The 23,236-nt window shown below is 39.2% G+C and overlaps 1 protein-coding gene across 4 annotated transcripts in view; it reads right to left on the bottom strand.

The window, feature by feature from the left end:
- ERBB4 (erb-b2 receptor tyrosine kinase 4) overlaps positions 1–23,236 on the bottom strand; it is a 797,001-nt gene that overhangs the window by 723,743 nt on the left and 50,022 nt on the right. The gene's annotated exons all lie outside the window — the stretch shown is intronic.

The raw sequence follows: 23,236 nt of genomic DNA, 5'->3' as shown, positions 1-23,236 counted from the left end.
CTAACAAATGGTGCAAACTGAGTAAGTCGTTTTCACTTTCTCGGCCTGTCTCCATGTCAACAGAGTGAAAAAGTTGCCCTCAATTTTTATTAAGATCTATTTCGATCATTAGATTCTGCATACAGGTGAGATTATATGATCCTTGTCTTTCTCTGACTGGCTTATTTTGCTCAGCATAATAACCTCTAATGAACATAATAAACTGACGAACAAAATAGGACTACAGACATGGAAGCACGCAACAGACTGACAGATCTTAGAGGGAAGGGGTGGCGGGAAGAGAGTAATGAAAGAACTTAGATGCATATATGCACAGCCCATGGACACAGACAACAGACAGGTGAAGGCCTGGGTGGGGTGGGAGCCAGGCAGAGGGGCAGAGGGAGGAAATGGGTGGCATATGTAATACTCTCAACAGTAAAATAAAATTTTAAAAATAAATAGTTTTAATTTTAAGAGGATCTGTTTTGATTCTACAATTCTCTGAGTTTCTCTCTGTAGTATAAAATATTAGGAACAACGACCATCATCTCAGAACTCATTTTCGCAGACAATGACGTTTTAAAACAGAATGCAAAGTGTGGCTGTTAAGACACTAGGAAACGATGACAGGTGGCGCGGCAAATCTGATCCAGGTCATGCAGGCTTCGTGACCCTCCCTCATGTGTCAGTTAATTCCTGACTTAATGGATCTCCCCACTGTACTGGGCTTGGAGGCCCCAGTGTACTTTTGCATTCATGATAAAGGAAGGACGTTCGTGCGCGTGGTATTGTTTTCCCAGTCCCTCCACAACCTGACCACTTTCCAGGGCCCAGTCACCAGCCCCCAGCTGCGGTTCCCATTGGGCGCCTTTGTGGCTCTCACTAGGCGGCTGCACGTGTTCTCTAGGTTGTGATCACCAACCACAAGCTGGCGGTCCCCAAATCCTTCCCTCAGGCTCTGGCCTCCCCGAGTCCCAGGCTCACGCCCGGCCTCTCGCCCACCCGACTGCGAGCCTCCCAAGCTCAGCCAAGGCCCGCGCGTCACACTCCCAGTCCTGCTCTCACTCCACTTCTCAGACTTGGTAGCAGGCAACAGTCGAGCCCCGAGACACCCAACAGAAATTTCTGCAAAGATGAAAACACCCTACATCGGCAAGGTCCCGAGTGACAGCAGCCAGCTCGTCGCCAGCCACACGCGGCTGCTGAGCATGTGGCCCGCGGCGCGTGGAGCTCGGAGCGCAGAGCTGAGGGTTTGGTTTTGGAGCCTCAGTTTCTTTACCATTAAAAAAGTGATTTGGTGTGTACTCAGTTCCTGCCGGTGTCTATTTCCAAAGGGGGGGGAGAGGGAGGAATATGTGGATAAAACATAAACCTCAGGAAGGAGAAAACCTCAGCTGCAGCCTCAATTTCTTTTTTTGTTGAATTGCATAGAAAACAATGAATGAAAAAAGTGTTCATTTTAGAACTCTTAGCCACAAAGCAAGAGGGCACTGCTTTTCATTGATCCCATAAGGATAAAACAAGTATTAAAATCATATGTTGTTAAAAATGTGACACATTCATTTATTTAATTCACAAACACTTGTTGGGCACTTGCTATGTGCAAGGCGCCATCCTAGGTGCTGGGCATCCTGCAGGAAAATACGCAGACATCGGCCGTGGCCCCAAACATCTTATATACAGCGGCTTCTCTCCCAAGTTGCCTTTCTTTTCGGGTTTAAAAATTCAAGTGTACTTCACACTTGAAGGAGAACTGAGAAAAACAAGCACAAATATTTTTATTCTGAGGAAACAGTGCTTTGTAAAGTAAACTGCAGCACACCTTTCTCTAAAGCAGTATTTTGTTTTTATTAAATCTAATCTTCTTATAGCAACCCTTTGGAATAAAAGAAAATGCAATTTCAAGAAACGGCTTCAAAAGAATTCTTCTACCTACCTAACGTGAGGTTGGTGTAACGCATGGCAATAAAATATACATTAACAACAACCTCTGTAGATATATTTTTAGTTTTAAATCACAACAAAGCTATATTGCAGTTGTCAGAAAATGTGGCATGCCTTAAATAAGTGTAATATTTTTCGAGTACAAATACTGATGAGATAAATAGGGTACGAGATTAAGTGACAGGTAGAAGAAGAGAAATATGTAAGAGTTGATTAATTATTACAGAATTGTACTCTCAACTGATTATTCGTCTTAAGTATAAAAAGACTGAGTCTGCTGTTTATAAATACCATCGTGTTTCTTTCATTAGTTATCTTCTCTTAAAAAAAAAAAAAAAAAGAACACTGGGTTGATTAATTGTGAAGGTTAAGAAACAAATAGTCTGCCAGAAGTATTTAAATGCAGAAATAACTCACAATTAAAATAAAAAAGAGTACAGTGTCATTTACACTTAATGGATATAATTTTGACAGGGTTTTTAAGGACAAGAAATATATCTTTAGTTTATGTCAAAATATATGAAAACAGAGGTTAATAAAATATTGGAAATATTGGAAAACAAAAGTTAAAACTTGGAGACATGAGGAAGACATGAAAAATGAAGTAAGACTGAAAACTTCCCAGTATAAGCAATAGGTAATGGGTAGGGGAAACAAGAGACCATCTTAAAGAGCAGAAACATGTCTTGTTCATTTTTTTTTTAACCCTCACCAGAGGATATTTTTTCCATTGCTTTTCAGAGAGAGTGGAAGGGAGAGAAGAGAGAAGCACTGAGGAGACACACCATGCTCCCCTCGACTGGAATCAACCCCGAGATCCTTCGGTCTGCAGGCTGACGCTCTAACCACTGAGCAAACCAGCCAGGGCCAAGCCGTATTCACTTTCATCAATTGTGCAGCGCAGGCCCACTCCAGGCATTGACATGCCGTGAACGAATGAATAAATAACATTCATTTTTGCAATCAGCCATTTCCATACACACACAAATCTATTCTGAGAACTAAAGCAGAAAAGATTTAAGTGCGGTCAAATATTTGACAGGTAAGTTGTACAGGATGAAGTGCGGGGCCACATATCACAATGCGTTGATCTTACCCAGGACACCTTTAGTTTGTGTTCCTTGAGTTACTTTCCAAGAACAGTGCTGGGTGTGAAAGGAAGGTTTCCAGAGTCTCAAGTCTAGGAAGTTTTCTGTAAATTAGTTAAGGGAAGTCAGGGTGACAATATATATATACAATGTCCCCCAAAAGTGTATACACACTTTAACAGCTGATGACTCACTTAATTTTCACTCCTTTTCAGGGTTAACTGATTTGAAATAAGGGGTGAAGTCAAACTAATTTCTGAACAAAGAAAATGTACAACTAAAGTGCCACTAGACTTTTTTTTAGTGGGGATACATAAAAGGTAAAGTTTATGGTACAAAACTGGCAACAGTCGATGAATTGAGGGCGCACAAATACCGAACGAAATGATTCTTGATGCCTGCGATTCCACCGCTCACGTTATCAGCAGGGCCTGGACCAGAATGGTCATCAGTTTGAAAGCAGGCATTGACAAAAAAAATTATTCATTTCTGCAGATTCTTTTAAATTTTGAAAATGAATTGTATGTTTATAAACACTGACTTTATAATCATTCAAAGTGCATATACATTTTTGGGGGGACACCCTGTATATGTTTAATAAGTAGGTATATGTACTAAATCTATATATATACATATAGAACTAGGCCATCTACTAATCTGATTATGAACAGTAATTTACTTTATCTGACATAGAATTTCTAAATTATTTTTAGACGCTAAACCTTACACATATGGATAGGCTTATTTGATAGAAAAAAAACAATCTAAACATTATTCTGCATAAATGTTCTCATATGTGGTAAAATATATTATAATATCCCAATGCCAAGAACTTAAGAGGTACAAACTAATTATTTTGTGCATGTCCCCAGCCAGTTTCATTCAAGTAGTGACTCAGTTCAATTAGTGAATGAACTCATGACTCAGTTCAAAAGGTGATAACTGGCCCCAGTTTCATATTGTAGAATTACCATCCTACCTATGATAGAGGCAAAGGCACTGGGGGCTTTTTAATTTAAGCTTAATCACCTGTCTAAATATTAAATACAAAGAACTAAGAAGGGTGTGTGATGCTCGAGCCTGCTGTCCGCTAACTGTCCAGGGCCTGAGCACCTGCGGGCCCGGGCGACAGAAACATCCTGCGCCCACCACAGGCCATTCAACAAGAATTAGTTTTGCACAAAAGGGTGTCAGTCTCCCAAGGCGGCTCAAAACACTGGCTCTCCTTACCCTGCCACCCAGGCACGCTGCCTAGGAGTGATGCAAATGTGGAAGTATTACTTTGTAGTTAAGTAGGTTTTGTTAGACTTTTTTCACTATTTTGTGTTACGTTTTAAAGATTTTTTTACCACTTTCACAAAAATAATGGTATATTTCTTATCTAAATAGATTTATTTCTTATGCTAAAAGCTCCGTTCTGTCTCTTCTCATGGGTGAGGGGATATTTCCAAGCCAGGTCCCATTCCGCCAGAATTATTTTGCAATCGCTTCTGGCCTTTTGTTGTTGTTGTTTTCCTGCACGTTTGTAAACAGGTGACAGATTTTTTTCCATAGTGTTTCTGAGGTTAATATTTTACAGCTCAACATGGATGTGTCAGTTTAGCAGCCTGCGGATCAATGGGGAAATATATAATTTCTTATATTTTCACACTTAGGCTCATAGTTTTTTTGTTTGTATTTTTAAATATACCTTTATTGATTTCAGAAAGAGAAAGGGAGAGGGAGAGAGAGAGAAACATCAATGATGAGAGTCATTGATCGGCTGCCTCCTGCACGCCCCCAACTGGGGATCAAGTCCACAACCAGGGCCTGTGCCCTGACAGGGAATCGAACTGCGATCTCCTGGATCCTAGGTCGATGCTCAACCGCTGAGCCACGCCAGGCCAGGCAAGGCTCATAGTTTCAAGTTCTGTTTATAAAAGTAACAACTTCTGTCAAGTAGTGATTCAATCTGACATAGTTAGAAGTACATTCTACATTTTAGGCAACTATGTCAGTTTCCTAGAAGGAGTCCATCTGCTTAAAATAATTTTTTAGTTACCTCTAGAATTTTAAATGTTTCTTTTCTTACAAAATAAGCAGTGGTCAATAATGATGTTTGCAAACAGCAAGGTTTTACACATAGTAGGCACTCAAAAAGTATTTGTTTAAATTAATCAATTTAAAAAATCACTAAAGCCTTACAATCTATTTATAAAGGGAAACGTGGTTTAGGAAAATACTTAGAAAGGAACATTTAAACCACTATTGGAAGTAATATTAGAATGACAGTCAAACTAGGTCCTTGCCTAGCTCTGTCATCATCTAGCTCTGTGAGACTCTAAACGCCACACGCTTAAAATAAACGTTGCCGTGAAGCAGACAGGATCACAGTGTTGAAGAGCAAACACGGGGGTTCCAGGAAAGAAGACGCTTTGGTTTGCAACCCAGCATTTATATGAACCTCTCTGGGCTTGTTTCCTCATTTTAAAGTGAGAGAGCTGAGCCCTGGTTGGTGTGCTCAGTGGTTAGAGCATCAGCCAACGCACTGAAGGGTCTCAGGCTCAATCCCAGTCAAGGGCATGTACCCCGGGTTCAGGTTCCTCCCCTGAGCAACAAGCAGGGAGACGACCAATCGATGTGTCTCTCTTACATCAATGTTTCTCTCTATCTCTCTCCTCCCCCTCCCTCTCTTCTACTCTCTCTAAAAAAATCAATGGAAAAAATAGCCTCCAGTGAGGATTAACAAAGAGAGAGAGAGAGTTAGAGTTGAACTAAATGACCTACCTTATAATTTCATGAAGGGGACCGTAAGTAATCACATAATCCAAATTGCTAAGGGGAAGTGCTGAAAACTTCCCAAGTTTGGTTTTATTTGAAATTTTCTGGAGAAGGCAGATATGAATATACTAATGGGAACACAAACAGCAATAGACACAGAATACCTGTTTGTTGGATGGATGGATGGATGGATGGATGGATGGATGGATGGATGGATGGATGGATGGATGAATGAGGAAGCAGAAACAGAATGACTGTGAGTGATATTTTATATCAATTATTTGCAAAGTGTCTTCCTACAAATTATGCATGCACCCAATTCATACTATAAAGAACCCTTTGAAACAGTAAGTAGATTACTGAGAATCACTAAGACAAATAAAAGGCGGAGATGGCCTGAAAGCCAAGCATCTGGCATCATCTGAATGGATGAGACGGCTGCTGTGACTTTCCCCATTTCGGGCTTCACCGCGCCCCATCAATACCCTCCCGCGCTCTGCACCAGCTCCAGCGGACCCGTGTCCTCCGGCTGTGTCACGCACACACACATCCTTCATCACGCTCTCTGCCAGCCAAGTTTGCTACAAAATTTCTTCTTCCGTTTTCAATTCCATATCTCATGTAAAAGTGATATAATAGGGTTAAAATCTAATAGAAAATGGGACCAGGCCTGATAATTTCCAGAATAGACAAAACCATTTCAGTCACATAAGCAAAACTAAATCTAGCTTATTTCATGAACACAAGCGAAACTGGGGTTATTTCTTGTAAATGTCTCTGCCTATCATAAAAGAAACTTGCCATCATCCTATAAATGGTACCAGAGAATCACTTTTAACCCACCTCCGCGCCACCTGGAAACCCCCCACTGTACCAACCCGCTGCAAAGGGAACAACTTCCTCATTTTATAACGTCACGCCCCTGAGCTTCATCTCTATTTCTGAGAGCTCCAAGTCTGTGAGCTGTTCTTCTATGCACTATAAACTCTTATTAAATAGGATCTATTAATTTGGTGGTTGTAATTTTGCTATTTCTGCATTCTTAATAGAAAATAAGGTAAAATCAGTGTTATGTCCAACCAAGAGCCTGAAAAATGATAACCGTCAATTTTACGTAAAATTAGAACCAGAGCCACCAGTTTCTACAGACCCTAGAAGTATTTAAAGCACCCTAAAAGTTCTCAGAAGTCTCTATTCTGCTCTAAACAAAATCTGTTTCATAGTAATATTCAATAAACTATCATCCGATTTTACAAGTTTAAAATGTTATTACAATTTCAACAATAGCAACTTCCTTTTTATCCTTTGAAACTGTATACTATTTTATCTGTATTAGATATTAAATTGCTTTTCTTAGGGCTGAACTAAAAACTATCAGTGTCAAAGGAGTTCTAAATAGTCAAGATAATTTAAAATTCAACGTAACCTCTGAACATGACAGGTTTCCTTTAGAACTTATCTGCCATATTACCACTTCAAAAAATTATTCAAAAGTTACAATTGTTTCTTCTTAGGAAAATAATTATTTTTCTCTCTATTATATCAGTACACCAATGCTCATTTGTAGACTATTATAAGGATCCATCAAATCTATTTTTCTAAAATTTTAACTGTTCCAATATTCAAAAAAGACAACCAAAAGAAAACAAACATACAAGGAACAGATTTGTTTCTTTATATCATTTAACTCACTAAGGAAATGCTTTTTAAAATCTACCTATAATAGTGATGGCATCTTTCAAATAATAAGCATCTCAGTACATATTCTGATTACTATAAATATCATCATCTTATTATTTATAGATGTTCCATAAAACAATGTTTTGAATGTTTGGTATAAAAATACCTCAAAGTGTTCTCCCAAAATGAAACCGTGATGTGATTTCGACATTTGAATATCTCTTAAGATCACATGGTTTCAGAGACGTAGGCACTTGGAAACACCGGGGGACAGAATGAAGCCAAGTTGTATTTTTATAGTAACTGTACACTTGGTCCAGCGTGTTTGCCCTGAGGATATAACGTCTATGTTCCGGCCACGCTTGCACTGCAACTGCAGCCTCAGAGCTATGTGGCTGTCCCTTGTTAGCTGCAGCTCTAAAAGCTGTTAAAATGTCTTGAGTTCCAAATGTGCTCAGTACTATAAAAAGCTTCTCGGATTTTCATGTCCTGGGTGACTGCTTTCTAGAGACAATCACTGCACAGGTAAATCTCTTGCACTACTCATTACATATTAATGGCATTGATGTTTTTGGATAGTAAGACCTCAAATTTGAGATCAACGTATTGATTTGTATTTGTGTTTTTAACAACATACACATATTTCAGACTCTCAGTGCCTTCGATAATCTAGTCTATACATATGCAACCTTTTTTCTCAACTTTTTTCAATTCTGCAAGGGAAAGTGTCATGGTCTTTGGGACATCTGGTGCTCATCCCTGTTTCTAATATAGGCCCTGAATTCTCCCTTTTGGATAGAGCACCAGCTTTCTTTAGCTCTACTTATCAAGCCAAATTGAACTCTTCAAAATCTTCATAGGGCTCTAGCACATACTGATCCTGACATCCTCTGAAATTCAAGTGCACATGTAGCCTGCAGTGTCCCATAAGTTCACAACAGGATGTTTTTTGTTTTAAGCGGGTTCATTATACCTCTACAAGGAGAACGTAAATTTCTTGTGAAGAGAGGCCAAGTCTATTGTCCAATGATGCGCTGTTTCGCTTTCCAGACCATGACATAACCAGCTACAAGCCCTCACACTGTTCCAAAGAGGCAAAGATACTTTTCTGACAACGGGACAGGCTTCTCTGTTGTACCCAGTCACAACCACGTCATCATCAGCTCCAGCGTGGAACAGTGTCTGCCTTCTTTGGGGAACCCAGTGTGTGCTGCGGTGTTTCTATATACCTACCTATTGTGAAGGGACTCCCACTCGCTAGTCAGAGCATCCACCTTTCTATTTTTATGCTTTATTTTTGTGAGAACGTTTAAGTTCTCTCTTAGCAAATTTCTCTTATATAGTACAGTGTTACAACTGTAGTGACCAAGTTTTACATTAGAGCCTCAGGACTTATTTATGCTCGTGCCCTTGCCCACCCCTCCCTCCGTGGGTACACAGCCCCCGCTACACGTTCACTCACTGATGGGCACCTACGCTGCTTGCACTGCAAACGCGGCTGCCGTGAACGGGGGAGTGTGGATATCTCTTCTTTTTCCTCTGGGATAAGGACCAGATTGTTTTTGAAATCAGTCACTGTAACATAAATGAAACATGTAGCCACAGTTTAAAATGACCCATTCCTTCACCACCTATCACTGTTGTTATTTTATCTGGGGCAGAAATCATCAGCGGAATCCAAAGTCCCATTGTGCATACACAGATTCCCTGACTGGTAACTTATTAATGCTAATAACACTGCTAGAGTATATTTAATACCATATATATTCTGGCAGTGTTACTAGCATTCACAATTTACCAATTATTATAATTATTTTCTATTTTCATGAGAGTCAACAGCAAATCTAAATCACATTTGCTCAATTATCCAGTCAGTTAACAGAGATAAAAGAGAGGTTTTAATCCCAGTTCTGTCGCTTCCTCTGACTCAAATTGGAGTCAATGTAACTGGCACTTGAAAATCTCTGCTACTGTGAGTAAAGTCTATTTCTGTTACAAAATTCAGGAAATCCATTTGTGTATCAACTATCTACAACTTTATAACTATGTTTTACTTGTTAGATATTTAATAATGCCAAATATAACATATGTCAATCAAACGCATTCAAAATAAATTACTAGTCTTCAAGCTTATGAACTGTAGGTTTGTTTAATTAATGTGTATAGTATATAATGAAAGGTAGAACCATAAGTGTTTTTTTTTAATTCAACTCGTTTACTAAGGGGAAAGGAAAAGGGAGAAAGAGGGAGCTAAAATGCAATGAAACCTAAAATACAGGGTGTACCAAAAAATGTACACACATACTTTGAAAAATAATAAAGGCAATGTTTATTCAAATACATTTCATTGTCAAAACTGAGCTATCAGCTATGAAAGTTTGTATATATTCTGAGGGGACACCCTGGATATATATAGGCACAACACTTAGATGTAGATATTACTGTCTCCATTGCACAATTAAGGAAACAGAGTTCAGAAATGGCAAATAATTTGCACAGATTTGCACAGCTAAAAAAGTGGTACAGCTCATTTTTATCCAGATCTACATGGCTCTAAAGTCTTTCTTTTCCTTTGCACTGTTGCATCTTCTTGTTTTACCCCTTATAAATAGGCAGAAAATAAAGTTACTAAGTATTTACTTTGAAAAGTCTGGAGTTCCATAAATAAAATCGCCCACCAGAAGTAATATTTAGCGAGAGTAAAAGCTGAGAGGTAGAAAGTATAAATGGAGAGAGCAATGCTTCTCAAACTACCTGTGCTAAAGGAATAGGTTGTTTGGTTTCAACTGCCACTTTACAAATTTTAAAAATATGTAATTTCTAGAAAAATAAATTACTATAGAAATGATCATGTGCTTGCATGCCACAGCAACGTCAAATTGGTATAAAAATATATAAGTGCATATTCTCAATTTTTTGTACTTATCTATAGAACAGCAGCAATCTGTGGACCACACTTAATAAAATTAAGCTAGAGGACAGGTGATAAAAAGACAGTAAGTTTAACACATGTAGCTTATATATTAGCAAGTATATTTATGTATAGATTTTATTAAAATTTTTTAAAAATCCTATCTCCCAAACTATTTGTTGTGAAAACTTGTTACTTCATTAAGTTGCTTTTTATGCTAGGTTATATAAAAGAAAATAAAGGTCCACATAAGATAAAGCAAGTTGAAAATATGATAAAAAATATATTGTCTTACTAGACCAGGTAGACAGAAAAGCATGGGCCAGCAACCAAGGTAGCATTCATTTTTGCTCTGTGTTTGTGTATATGTATAAAATTATTAAGCATCAACAGGCAACACTGTTAGTTAATTTTGAATATGATAATTATTATTCTGTAGTTAAAATTACTTCGTCTTTTTTGGGGACAGGCTCAGGGGATATGCTTTGCTACCGCTGAATGTACTGATAATCACAGCAATGGAGAAACAAGGTGACTAATGCGTGTTTCTCCTTTCTGTCCAAGCTGGCACATCAAACAGCTTCCACTCTTGCCATGTTCCAAAATGTGGCCTCAGTTCATAATAGAGCCCTAAATGCATTTTGACAAAGTGAAAATGTGTTTTACATCATGAGATCTGGGCAATGATGCCAAGAAAAATTGTGATGATTAAATTCAGAAAACAAGAAACATGAAATAAAATTTTTCCCATGGCATAGCAAGTGCCTTTGTAGAGCATACTAAATAATGACATTGTTATTTAGTTTTTAATTTTCTTAACCACAGAGTACACTTAAGCACAATGGCGAGGAAAATAAGATTAGTATTTACTGATTACTCTAAATAATTATCAACAGTTTTTTGTGATTTGGGAATAAAACTATCTTATTAGTTTTGGTATATGAATAAAACTGCAGCTTACTAATATTGGAATTTTCATTTATTTAGCATTTCCTTTGCTCAGAGTACATAAAGAACATCTAATAAGAGTTTATGGTAAAGTTTTGTATTAACCAAACAGTATCTATTAAAACCTAGCTATTACTCTTGTGAAAAAACAAATATTTCATGACATCATATAACTGAAGTATGTGTTTTAATATTTTCACTAATTCTGAATAGATAAAAAAATAGCTTAGATAAGTACTTTATGACAGCTGATAAAAGTCAGTAAGTTGCAGAAAATTTCTTTAAATTATATTTTAATACTTAATGAAATACAATACAAAAGACAGCTTGAAAATCGTAAAATCTAAAATCAACATATTTTTTCAATTATTTTTTGATGGCACTACTTCCATTTAATTGTCCTACACCAAGAAGATAATAAATTAGACCTGGGTGATGGAAAAGCCAATTAATAGCCCAATATGCCTCTGAAAATACAAGCAAAATTGTGATTTATTACTGTATTTGCTCAGTGATGTCACAAATCTGGGACATTTGCAAATAGGAGTTCAGTCAGTGACTGTTTAATTAAAACATGTTAATATAGGCGGCCTGCAAGAGTTATAAGGTTCAAAGCAGCTAATTTCCTGGTGACTGAAATGGCACCGACCAGGCCTGTCCCACATTGGTATTAACTTTCACATTGTCCCAGCAGAGAAAAGCTTAAACTGATGTTGGCTTTACTGGAACGGCCACCATGGGGTGGTATTAATATCTCTCAGCTGCAAGACAAATACCCTGGGACACACCAAAAACTTACCATGAGCCTCAGGGGAGCAACTGCACTGCAGAATCATGCTGTGTATTAAAGATTTCTATGAACCAACTTTCTGAGACTGTTGGGGTGCCCAAGGGCCGTGTCCGTGGCCTGCTGCTCTTCTGTCTTCTTGATTGACTCGTGTACTCTCATGATTTCCACATCCACAAAACTCCCCAGCCCTGCCCTCTCCCACGAAATTCCGGTTCTTATTTTCAGTTGTCTGCTGGTTTGGTATTTCCAACAGAATACTCCACAGACACCTCACCTCCGCCTGAGCCCTGGCCAGTCTCCTTCCCGAGCCTCTGCTTCTCTTGGTGACGTCAACATGTTGTCTCCCAAGCACTCACAGTAGAAAGCCTGGAAGTCTTCTTAATTCTTGAGATCTAGGGATCTTCTCCAGAGCCCTAACTTCCCTCCAGCACCTCCCGGCATGCCGGCTTCGTGGAAGGAAGCCTGTGCAGTCCCACAGGGCCACTTGCTCAGAGGGCCCCGGGCTTCTCGACTGTTCTGCTATCACCACCTTGTAAGTATGAATACTTTTTCAACAAGGAGCCCTGCATTTTTGCATTGGGCCCTGCAAATTATGTGGCCAGTCCTGCCTCCCATGCCCTTTGTCCTTTGTAAAATCCATGTCACAGCCTCTAAACAAACCATGAAATTTCTCGTGTCCGTATCTTTGACCTCATTTTCTCTGCTGCGAACGTCTCATTTCCTGACCAAATCCTCCAATACTCACTTCTGCTACCACCTCCCCCAGCAAGCCTCCCCTGTATAATTAAGCTTGGTTAAGCACTCCCATAATAACACCATGGGAATAACTCTATTATTTTCAATTACGAGACTGCATTATTACCTGTTTCGGTACCTCTGATGTTCGATGAGCTCATACAAAGGAAGGAAGTAGGAATTATTTTGCAACTAACATAGAAATACACAAAACACATGATCGAGTTTTGTTCTAAGCCCAAAAACCAGGTGAAAAAAGTACAAGTAGCTGCTTTTTACTCTCATGAGTGTGTCTGCGGAACAAAAAGCTACTGGAGTTTTGTTTTTGAAGCAAATGGATATATGTATTATCAGTTCTACATCCCAAATTAGTTTGGAAACTATCTACTCCTCCCTAGTTTTTCCTTCACCCCCCACTCTGTCTGACAGCTTTCACCTCCGGCCTGAACTATTCTAAGGGCTCTTGCGCCGGCCTTCAATCCATCCTCCTCCGTGCAATCAGAAGTCTTTAAAATACAAATCAGGCTGTGTCTCCACCACAATTATTCCTCACTTACCTCCTCCAAATTTCAGCTCAAATATAACTTTGTTAGTGATGTCTAGAAGAATTACATGGCCCCATAAATTAAAACAAGCCGCTTCCTACACACACACACTTATAACGTCTCTCAATATACTTTTTCTTTTCAGCACTTAGCTGCGTTTGTAATTTATAACTCTGGGTGAGATAAATTAATTAAGCTTGTCTCCCTCGCTAGATTGAAAACTTTGAGTTCGGGATGATGTCTACTTTGCTCCACATTCTATCACTTATATACCTGGAAGGTATTAGGTGCCTAAGAATTATTCGTCAAATTAATGTTGAAGAGCAGCCTTTTGTTTAAAAACCTGGCATGGGAACGTCAAAGACTATCCTGATAACAGGTATTAGTCTTGTCCTGCTCTGCGCGCTTCAGTACAATGGTTTGTATTCGCCGGCCTGATTCATGGCTCTTCGTGCTTCACTTCATTAAACTGCGAATACGATGGGTATCGGAGGCATTCCACAGAGTATCCGTTCAGTTTGGACATCTGAGTTCCTCCCTGCAGAGCCGCCGCACATCTGAGAACTCGCAGGACGTGGTGCCCAGGCCCCCGAGCTCATGGACAATAATCACCTCTCCCCTCCCAGAAGCATCAGCACACGAGTGCACGTTTTATAAACAGGCAGCGAGGGGCTGTAAGAATGCTTTCGGAACTCAGACCCACAAGGCTTCGAGCATCATCTTAAACACATCCTTTGAGCACTGGCACATGTGCCTAAAGTGAGTCATGGCGAATGGCTTCTCCGCGAAGCAAAACCTAAAAACGATACCACTTCCGAAGCCCGTATTCAATCGTGAGGATCCTATTTAACCATTTCTCTGCCTCTCACTGGGCTCCCAGATTGGCGGAGAACACTGATTCCTCTGTGTTCTACAGCCCTAAGCCTCAGTTTCCTCACCTACAAAATGGTACAGTAATGGTACCTCCGCTGTAGTGCGACTGGAGAGAGTAAATGAGATGATCTGTATAAAACAGTGTAATGTTTCTCAGTCTAGGAGTTTCTAATAAATCTTAGTTAAAAATAATAACTACTCAAAACTATGTTGGCGTCTGGAAATCACAGAGACATGAATAAATGTGACAGAGCACTACGGGGTCCAAACACAAAGGCAAACACCAACACTGAAAGACTGTCTGTGTCTGTCTGTCGGGCAGTCTGGCTGGCTCTCATTAGCTCCTCTCCGGCCCTTGTTTCCTCTCTGTACTTCTGCCGCTTTGATATCGCTGTGCAAAGGGATCTCTCCCATGCAACCAGATAAAGAATGCAAAAGCAACCGTTACAGTTAATCTGACTGAGAACGAGGCGTGGAAGATAAACGTGCTGTACACCCTCAGGACCCCAGACACTTTACATTTATCTCTATTTATCCTCATGACAATTAATGAACCAGCCGCGGCTAGAAGTCCTTTAATAAGAAGTAATCATCTCCAGCTAAAGTTGCTAAGTTCCTATAATTCAAATCTACATTCTGTGGTGACTTTAGAATGAAAAGAAAAACATGTTTTTAAAAGCCATGTTCCCTTCCTGAATATTTCCACTTTATTGCTTTCTGATCGCCCACATTGAAACGAGACAATTAAATGCTGTGTCTTTTTTTTGTTCAGAGGCGAGAGGAAGGTAATTTGCTGCCTGGTGCATCTGTTTCCTCATCAGCACAGTGAGGCCTGGGCTAATTAGGGAAAGAAAACGACATGGTCATATGGGTAAGCCAGATTGCCTGTCACTCAGGCTTCCAACAAGCGGGCTCTGTTCTGAGGACAGGAAACAGACAGTGATTCTCTGGCGACTGTCCCGCAATACGTGAAGAGAAAGAACTGGGAAGTGTTCAGATGTTTATCTGCTTATTTTTAGCACTATTCCTAGGAATAATCTTAACGGGCTGAGTCACTTGTCTTTGCAAGAGTATTCTTTATTGGAAAGCTTCAACCAAGGCTACTAACTTCCATTGGGAAAGCAGAAATCCAACCAACCCACTCTTGAGTTCAATGCAGTCTTCTGGAATATTCTATGGGCCAGAAAAATTAAATCCGAATACAGGTGAATGTGCCTCATTTTCAGAAAGTCTAATGTAATGAAGTTGGTTCTGTAGGGAAACGTTAACATCTGAAAACATAAGACTAATTCTAGAGTATGTAGCAGGTATGTGTTCTGGTGCCAGTCTGATCTCAGTCACTTTGTATGAGGTAGGTAGGATTCAGGCACAGGATGCCCGTTCCCAGGACTGGCTTGGATATGTGAGCGGCTGCAAGGAGATCCTCTCTCTTGGACATCTGAGCTGAGAAAGTCCAAACAGAAGAGTGGAAGACGACAGCATGCATTGAGAGATTCACAAGGAAGCAAAGGCAAAAGTTATACATAAATATAAAGCATGAGTGAGCAAGAGTAGCTAGATGGTAGAGATAGTAGTCTAGAAAAGTACTGAAAAAAGCAGAAATAAAGAGAGTGAGAAAGAAAGAGAAAGGGGGGGATGGCTTCTATTCCGGCCAGCCCCAAGATCCTACTCCCCTAAGAGTTCCTGATCCCTAATGCCCTAAAGCCTGCACATACCAGTTCCAATGGAGCCTGGTCGTTCTGCTTGTCCTATCCTTGCATTTTCCCCAAGACCATTGTCTCCCTTGTTAATAATGTCATAAGCTGAATGCCACCAACTACTCCAACCGGATTTGGTCACTAGTTTTCCAAGAGATAAGTAAAAATTGGCTGATATACATTCATCTCAATTATCGCCAGAAACCCTGCATCTCTCCCAAAATCTTGGAATTTGGGATAGCAATAGTCACTTATTGTCTACTCTTCAGCCCTAGCTTTGGGTTCTCACTTCTACTATATTCTCTCTCTAAACCCTAAATTTTGCCTTCTGCATTGCTGTGCTTTTTCTGCATCATGATTGCCCAGCTGGGAACTACCCAATCCCTGCACTCCCCAAAGTACCACACATTCAGAGGTGTCTGCATGGCCAGCTTTATCAAAATTAGGAACCAGAAGCAGTGGTATATTGTAGCAAATAACTTAAATACCAGGCATCCCTCTTCTTTAAGTCATTCTATCATAGAGGAATCTATTCACCTTCTCTATTCAAGTTCCACTTCCTGCCATGTTGTTGGATTTGCTTTCACTCCCCTGATTTCTAGAATCAATGCTTGTAATCTCCTAGAACTGTCTCTTTCCCTTAGCTCAGCCACCTCGACTATGACCAGGAAATCTTATCCCCATTGTCTTTTAAAGATGCCAATTATACCAAGCTCCAAGGATAACCTCCTCTCGCCTCAAGAGGAAGTCTGATATTGCAATTTAAGAAAAGTAACTTTTTGATGAAAACAAGAGACCCAATATTGAGATTTACTGTGTCCCAAGAACTCTGCATAAAAGCCATTAACTCATTGAATTCTTATATATCTTCCTTGGGTTGAAGGTTCCGCTAATATCCCTGTTTTAGTGACGAGGAAACTTGCTTAAGGCCCATAGTGTTAGGAAGTAGGGCACTGAGCATATAATAAAATATGAACTGGAACCAGAAACTCTACTCACAACCACTACAATTCTGTGTCTGTCTGGATGCCCCATGTGTAACCCTGTAATAGAGCTGATGTGCTGATGATAGAAAATGTACTTAACGTTTCTCTGGGATATGTTCTATAGAGACCATAAGCTCTAGAACTGCTAAAAGACTAAAACAGAAAGAGGCAGAACACACAGAGGGTTTGATGAAAGTGAGTGTCATCTTCACAGAGCACTTTATGATGATTTCAGCCTAACAGAAGGTCATGGTCTCACATGGCACATCCCCCATGAAGTTTCATGTGTTATTGAAAGACATTTCTGCATTTATAATAGTTCCATATTTTTTTCTGTCATGTTTATAAGCAAAGAAAACTTCTACAGGTATTTCTGCTTCTCAATAAAATAAAAACAAAAGTAAATTCTCACCTTTAACTTTTATGGGGATTAATTATTACCCAGGTGAAGACTAATTTTCAGGTCTGCCTCTGTGCAAGTAGACAAAATCAAAGGAATATAACACATTTAAAATACTTGCTAACGTTCTGAAAAAATAGTGTGCTTCCTGGATTCAATAAAATAGGACATTTCATTGAATATCTATGTACACCAAAGACTCCTAATGCTTATGAAGTTGGACCTTATTAATATAAGTATGCTATCAACTGCACTTTCCCAGGAAGGCATGGTATGTAAAAGGCTTGGCATGTAAGAGAAACCAAAGGAAGGCCAGTGTGGCTGGAGCACAAACAAGAGCAGCAAGAAAAAACATTAAGAAGAAAACACTGTATTATGCACAGCTTTCTTAACCAAAGAGGAGAGTTTTGATTTTCTAAATGAGAAATGAGAAATCTCTAAAGAAAACCAGATGATACTCTCCATGAGTCTTCAAATAAGAATTAAAGAGCTCTATTCTTATCGCAACCACTTAAAGCTTGTGCCATATTATATAAAGCATGTGTGTCATGAAGTATGTTTGTAAACACCACGTCTTCGAGTTGAACTGTGGTGTGCTGTGGCTCTTGCCAATGACAGGGAGACACCAACGGAGAGGCAAGAAACAGGCCATATGTGCAGTTGGCATCGCTGACACACTGTACAGCTATGGCATATGCCTTGAGTATCTTAAAATTATGTTGTTGCTAGTTTTACTGCTGTATTTGATTATATATTTAAGTTTATTTGGAGGCTTTTAAAAAGAAATGACTTCACACTACTAATCTTACGATTATGTAGTTAGCAACTAATGACAATGTGCTGTTTCCTCAAAAGAATACACATTTGGAGCCAAGTGTCCTGAAGCGGCTTTTGAATTTACAGAAGAGTAATTGTACTCTCGACTTTTAAGGATTTAAAATATTTGTATTTTCTGAGCAAAACAATATGCTGATATGACATTAGATCTATAAATCATATATATAACATGTGGCTTGTTACATATGTAATTTATACATCTTATATAGATATGTAAGTGATATATCATGCATGAATACATGCATGTATATACACATACATATAAATTATTTTTGAAAGCAGATTTTAATGCATTAATACAAAGAACCTTTCCAAAGGTACAAATTGTTCATTATCTGGTGATAGAAATAATTATATACAAGTTTTACACGATACAAATTAGGAACTCTAACATAGAAAACGCAAGGAAAGAGGGATGCTTTTAATCCCAGCACAGAGAGGTTCTAAGTAGAACCTTTCCAGCTCTACCAAGGACAAAAGAGAAACCAGCGTAGAAGGCACGGACGCCTGAATCAAATTCCAGGGCCTCCAGTGTCAAACATGCTCCCAACAGGAAACTCACCCCTTTCAGCCCCAATCCTTTCAACTCTAAAGTAGCAATACACTTTGCAAAACTGCAACAAGATTAAGAGAGATAATATTCGATAACCAGAATAAACTCATTACCCATTTCCTTCCCATCTCTTTTGGAAAATGACTTCAGCAGCATGCCATGAAAGTGTCTGCAGCAACGTTTCCCAAAGATGAAGTACCCGCAGACAATTGCTGTGAACTGCGACAGAGCCAGGACGTGCTTAAGGAAAGCTGGAGAAGTAACATTTTCATCACAATATTTCCAGATTGAGCTGGGGATGGCGAACATCAATCAAGGCTTGTGAACCTACAGATGAAACCTGTATAATTTTAGTAACCAATGTAACCCCAATAAATTCAATAACTTTTTAATTAAAAAATTATTTTTTCAGGGGCAAAAATCAGCATGAAGAAAACAACAAAGACCACCACAAACCACTTGATCAGCCAAAATGCACACTTAAGCGAATCAGGTAACAGTGCAGAGCAGACGTCCCAGGGAACCTTCTGGAGACTCACCCCTCACTTTGTCTGAAGCTCTCTGAACATTGAGTTCACTGTAAACCTGGCTGACACTGACCACGACAGGGTCTCAAGTCATAAGCATGCCAGTGAGTAAGATGTATTTCACTTGGGAAAGGATGTATGCTGACTGGGCTAAGATTAAAAATCAAAACCAAGACAAACAAACAAAATCTCACCAAGTCTTGGGGCTGAATGCGTTCAGGTCTGCGGCGATAACTCCACAACAGAGTTTTCTTAGGAAAAGAAATGCCTCTCCCTCAGCTCGTTGGTTTGAAGGAATTGGAAGTGTGATAACATCCATAATTTGTGGAGCAGACTAGAATTAAATTATTTTAAAATCCTTAATCAAATTTGATTCTTACTAACATCCTGACATAAATTTTATTATTTTAAAGAGGAAAAAAAATTGAAACTCCAAAAGGTTTTTATAACATTTTGGGGGTTCATACAAAAGTAAATAAACCTTAGAGAAAGTCCAGCAATCTACCGGCAGCTAGAAGGAAGTAAGGCATTTAACTCAACTTCCTTGTTGATATTTTTGGAGAACCTAAAGTCTTGATTAAGATCAAATAGTCAGGATCTCACAAGTACTAGAATGAATATCTTTTAAGCTCTAGCGAATATTCTTGCTACCGTACCTTTGGGCTTTATTAGTAGATAAACAGGACAGAGTGAGTGGCTGGGACCAATCATTTCACTGCTCTCAGTGAGCTTAAAACAAGAAGACAGGTACCCACAGAGTGACTATTTAACCCAAGCTACTCTCAGAGCAAAGGCTATACCATCTGCTGAGCTTCGATCCCCATCTTCCTGTGAAATTAACTGGAACAGATGACTGACATGTTGTTCTTGGTGCTCATAATTTTTGCAGGAAGAAAATTTAAAAGATAAGTAAAGAACATTCGGGAATCCAAAGGACTACTGATTATGTCTTAAAGGTGAATCCATGTCCATCAGCTGTGATCTTCACTGAATTCCCTTTGTTACACCGTTTCTGAACTAAAGAAAGATTCTTCTGAGGGTGTTTTCCTAATGCTAGACTTTTGGTTTATTTTGACATTAAGTTTCTTAAAATCTCATGCATACTAAACATATTTTAAATTTATTTACTCGTACCTGGTAAATGAAGTTCTTAAGCAAAATGTTTTCAGGCCCATTAACCAATTCTCCACATTTCCCCAACAGAAACTAATGTACAGCTCAGACACGAAATATTTTCTCTCCTCTTGGCTTAAAGATACTGTCCTACTTTAGAGACCCATCTCCTCTTCTTGGACCCCTGCTAAAGTCTCTAGTCTCTTTCTATTCCTATTAATTTCAAAAGCACACAATCTAATCTTATTATTGTGCTCCTTGAACACTTCAGCTGTTTCTGAAGTAGTATTAATGCTCAATCTCTGGATCTGGGTGCTGGTTAGACAGGTATATTCAGTTTGTGAGAATGCACTAATTTCGCACTAAAGACCTACGCGTTTTTCTGCTTGTCTGCTACACTTCAATTTTTCATAAACTAAAAATAAAAAACTCAGTGTCCTAAATACCAGATGTGATTTCTAGGTTGCCACCTAGAAATCTTCTGTGTAATACATGCTTCACTCAAGTAAGTGTGGAATGGAACTGAAACGTCAGTGTGTCCTAAACTCGAAGCCAGATTTGCTTGTGAGGAGCTGAGTGGCACCCTCTTCTTCCATGACCCGATTCTAGTGTCTCTCTCTCCTCTCTGTATGAGTTTTCTATCCATATATTCATAGCAAGGTAAATTTATAATTGTCATAAAGCACTGACATTTTGAATTTACTGAGTTTTAATGAGAGGGATTTCCTTTTTGCTGCTATATAGATTTTTCTTCAGTTTCTCACCCATTCTTTCTTGTGCGTTGTTTTGTTTGTTTGTTTGTTTTTATGACCAGGGAAAAATCATTAAAAAAGTAAAGAGGTTTATAAAATAATGTAGCGCATAATAATAAAAATTATTTAAATTTAAAAATAACCTTTCACGTCTCTGCCTAGAGGAAAAAGGAAAACCGCGTTGGCTTTGCTTAAAGGCCCTTTGCAATTACCTTCCATCTTATCTGTCTCCCTCCCACTCGCACAGTCCGCCCACCTTGCACTCTGCTCACACGAGGGCATTTGTTTCTAGAACTCCACCTTCCCTCGCCCCAGCATCCATTTCTGTGACGTGCTGCCCCTCCACCTGGGGTGGTGTGGGGACGGCTGTCTTCCCCCGGGGCTCCTCACACCCCGGTTCCCAAGCACGACTGCTGCACACACTACAATACTGTCCCGTCTCTCCGGCCACAGTGACTGTTCCATAAATGAACGTGTCAGCGAACTGCAGCCACTTGAAGGCCTTCTCCAATATTTTTCTTCTGGACTAAATAGGAAAACAATAAAGTTGTGATTTCATTCATGGAAAAGACAGAGAAAATAAAGATAAGACAGAAAGTAGCAGAGACGGGAGGCAGAGAGGGTTTTGATGCTCTGATTCTAAGAACTCTGATTCCAGCCACTGAAGTTCCAAAAAACCCCTTGTTTCCTAGAGTTCTGTTAATTCTGTCAGCTCCAGCATCACCTGCTCTGCGCAGCCCTGTCTGAAAGCCTCCATCTCCAGTGCCTGACAGAGGGAAGGTTAGTCCCTGCCTGCTCTGTATTGCTATGCCTTCATAATCCACGACACCAACCTAAAGTTATTTGTTTTACTAGTCTACGTGCTCAACTATAACTATAAAGCCTTAGAAAGCATGAATTTAATCAGATGCACTGTCCCCTTTGCGCTTAGCACACAAGAAAAAAATTCAACACCTACTGAACGGATCACAGAAATGAACTGCCCGAAGAGAATCTAGAAACTGGATGAGTAAGTAACAACAGCAAGGGATTTCACCGCTCCAGTAGGAATATGTCAGTAATACCGTGATGCTATTTAAAAATTATACGTTATAAAAAGCTAAAGTAGGTTTTATTTAAAAAGCACATGATGTGTGCTAACAGGCCATTAGCACACTACTACTCAGGCAAGACTGGCCCTTATAACTAAACAACAGACCGCCTGGCAGTCTAGAAACTTCACAGGGATGGTGGGAAAACAGAAGATAATAGAAAAATAATGCAAACAAAATAAGAGAGGAACAATAGGGAATGAAAGTGAGGCCTTTAAGAACACTAGCAGGGGTCTATAACTTGAGAAAATGAAGAATAACAATAAACATAAAGTACTTAAAGCTAAAACATCCACCGTAAAACAGGGGACAGACATGATGCAACATTTTGATTAGAATTAAAGTACAACCTTATAGTTGCCAAGGATATTAAACAGGTTACCCAAGATATTATAAAATCAGTATTTCCCAGTCTATGATTTTTCAATTAAAAATAATTTTGAAGTCATTTTTGTTTCCAGGAAAATCTGAATGATCAATATGACCATCATAATGACAACTTTGAATCAAGTTTTATCCTGCATTTTGGGGACTGAATTTGCATTGCCACCAAGTGGTACTTGATTTACTGTAGTGGGCAACTGAGAAAAGCAAGTTGAGAGATTTAAGAGATGGATGAATTGGCGCCAAGTGAAGGCTGAGTGATGAGGAAGGTGAGCATCATGAAATACGTGGATGGAGAAAGCGGTGGGGAAACTGAGTCATTAGGGCAGACAGGAGCACAAGCATGGGAGCTGCAAAGACTGAGCCTCTGAGAGTTAGGACCACACTAACCACAGCTAAAATGACACAAGGGCTTTAAAGTAACAACGTTCATTCAAACTTTTATTGGTTTTATTATTTTGTTTGTTTTAATTCTTTCTTCTTTGTTTTTATGGTTAGAACTAATCTATAATGCAATGAGTGTACAATTAGATTTTTAGGTTATATTATATTACAAATAATTTTTTAAAACACCAGAATTTAAAACAGCAGTAGAGAGAGAGAAACATTCCCCACTTTGGTTTTCCACACTTATTCCTTT

This window comes from Miniopterus schreibersii (assembly GCF_964146895.1).
Source record: "Miniopterus schreibersii genome assembly, chromosome: 7".
NCBI lineage: Eukaryota > Metazoa > Chordata > Mammalia > Chiroptera > Miniopteridae > Miniopterus > Miniopterus schreibersii.
This window is presented reverse-complemented; position numbering and strand designations above follow the sequence as displayed.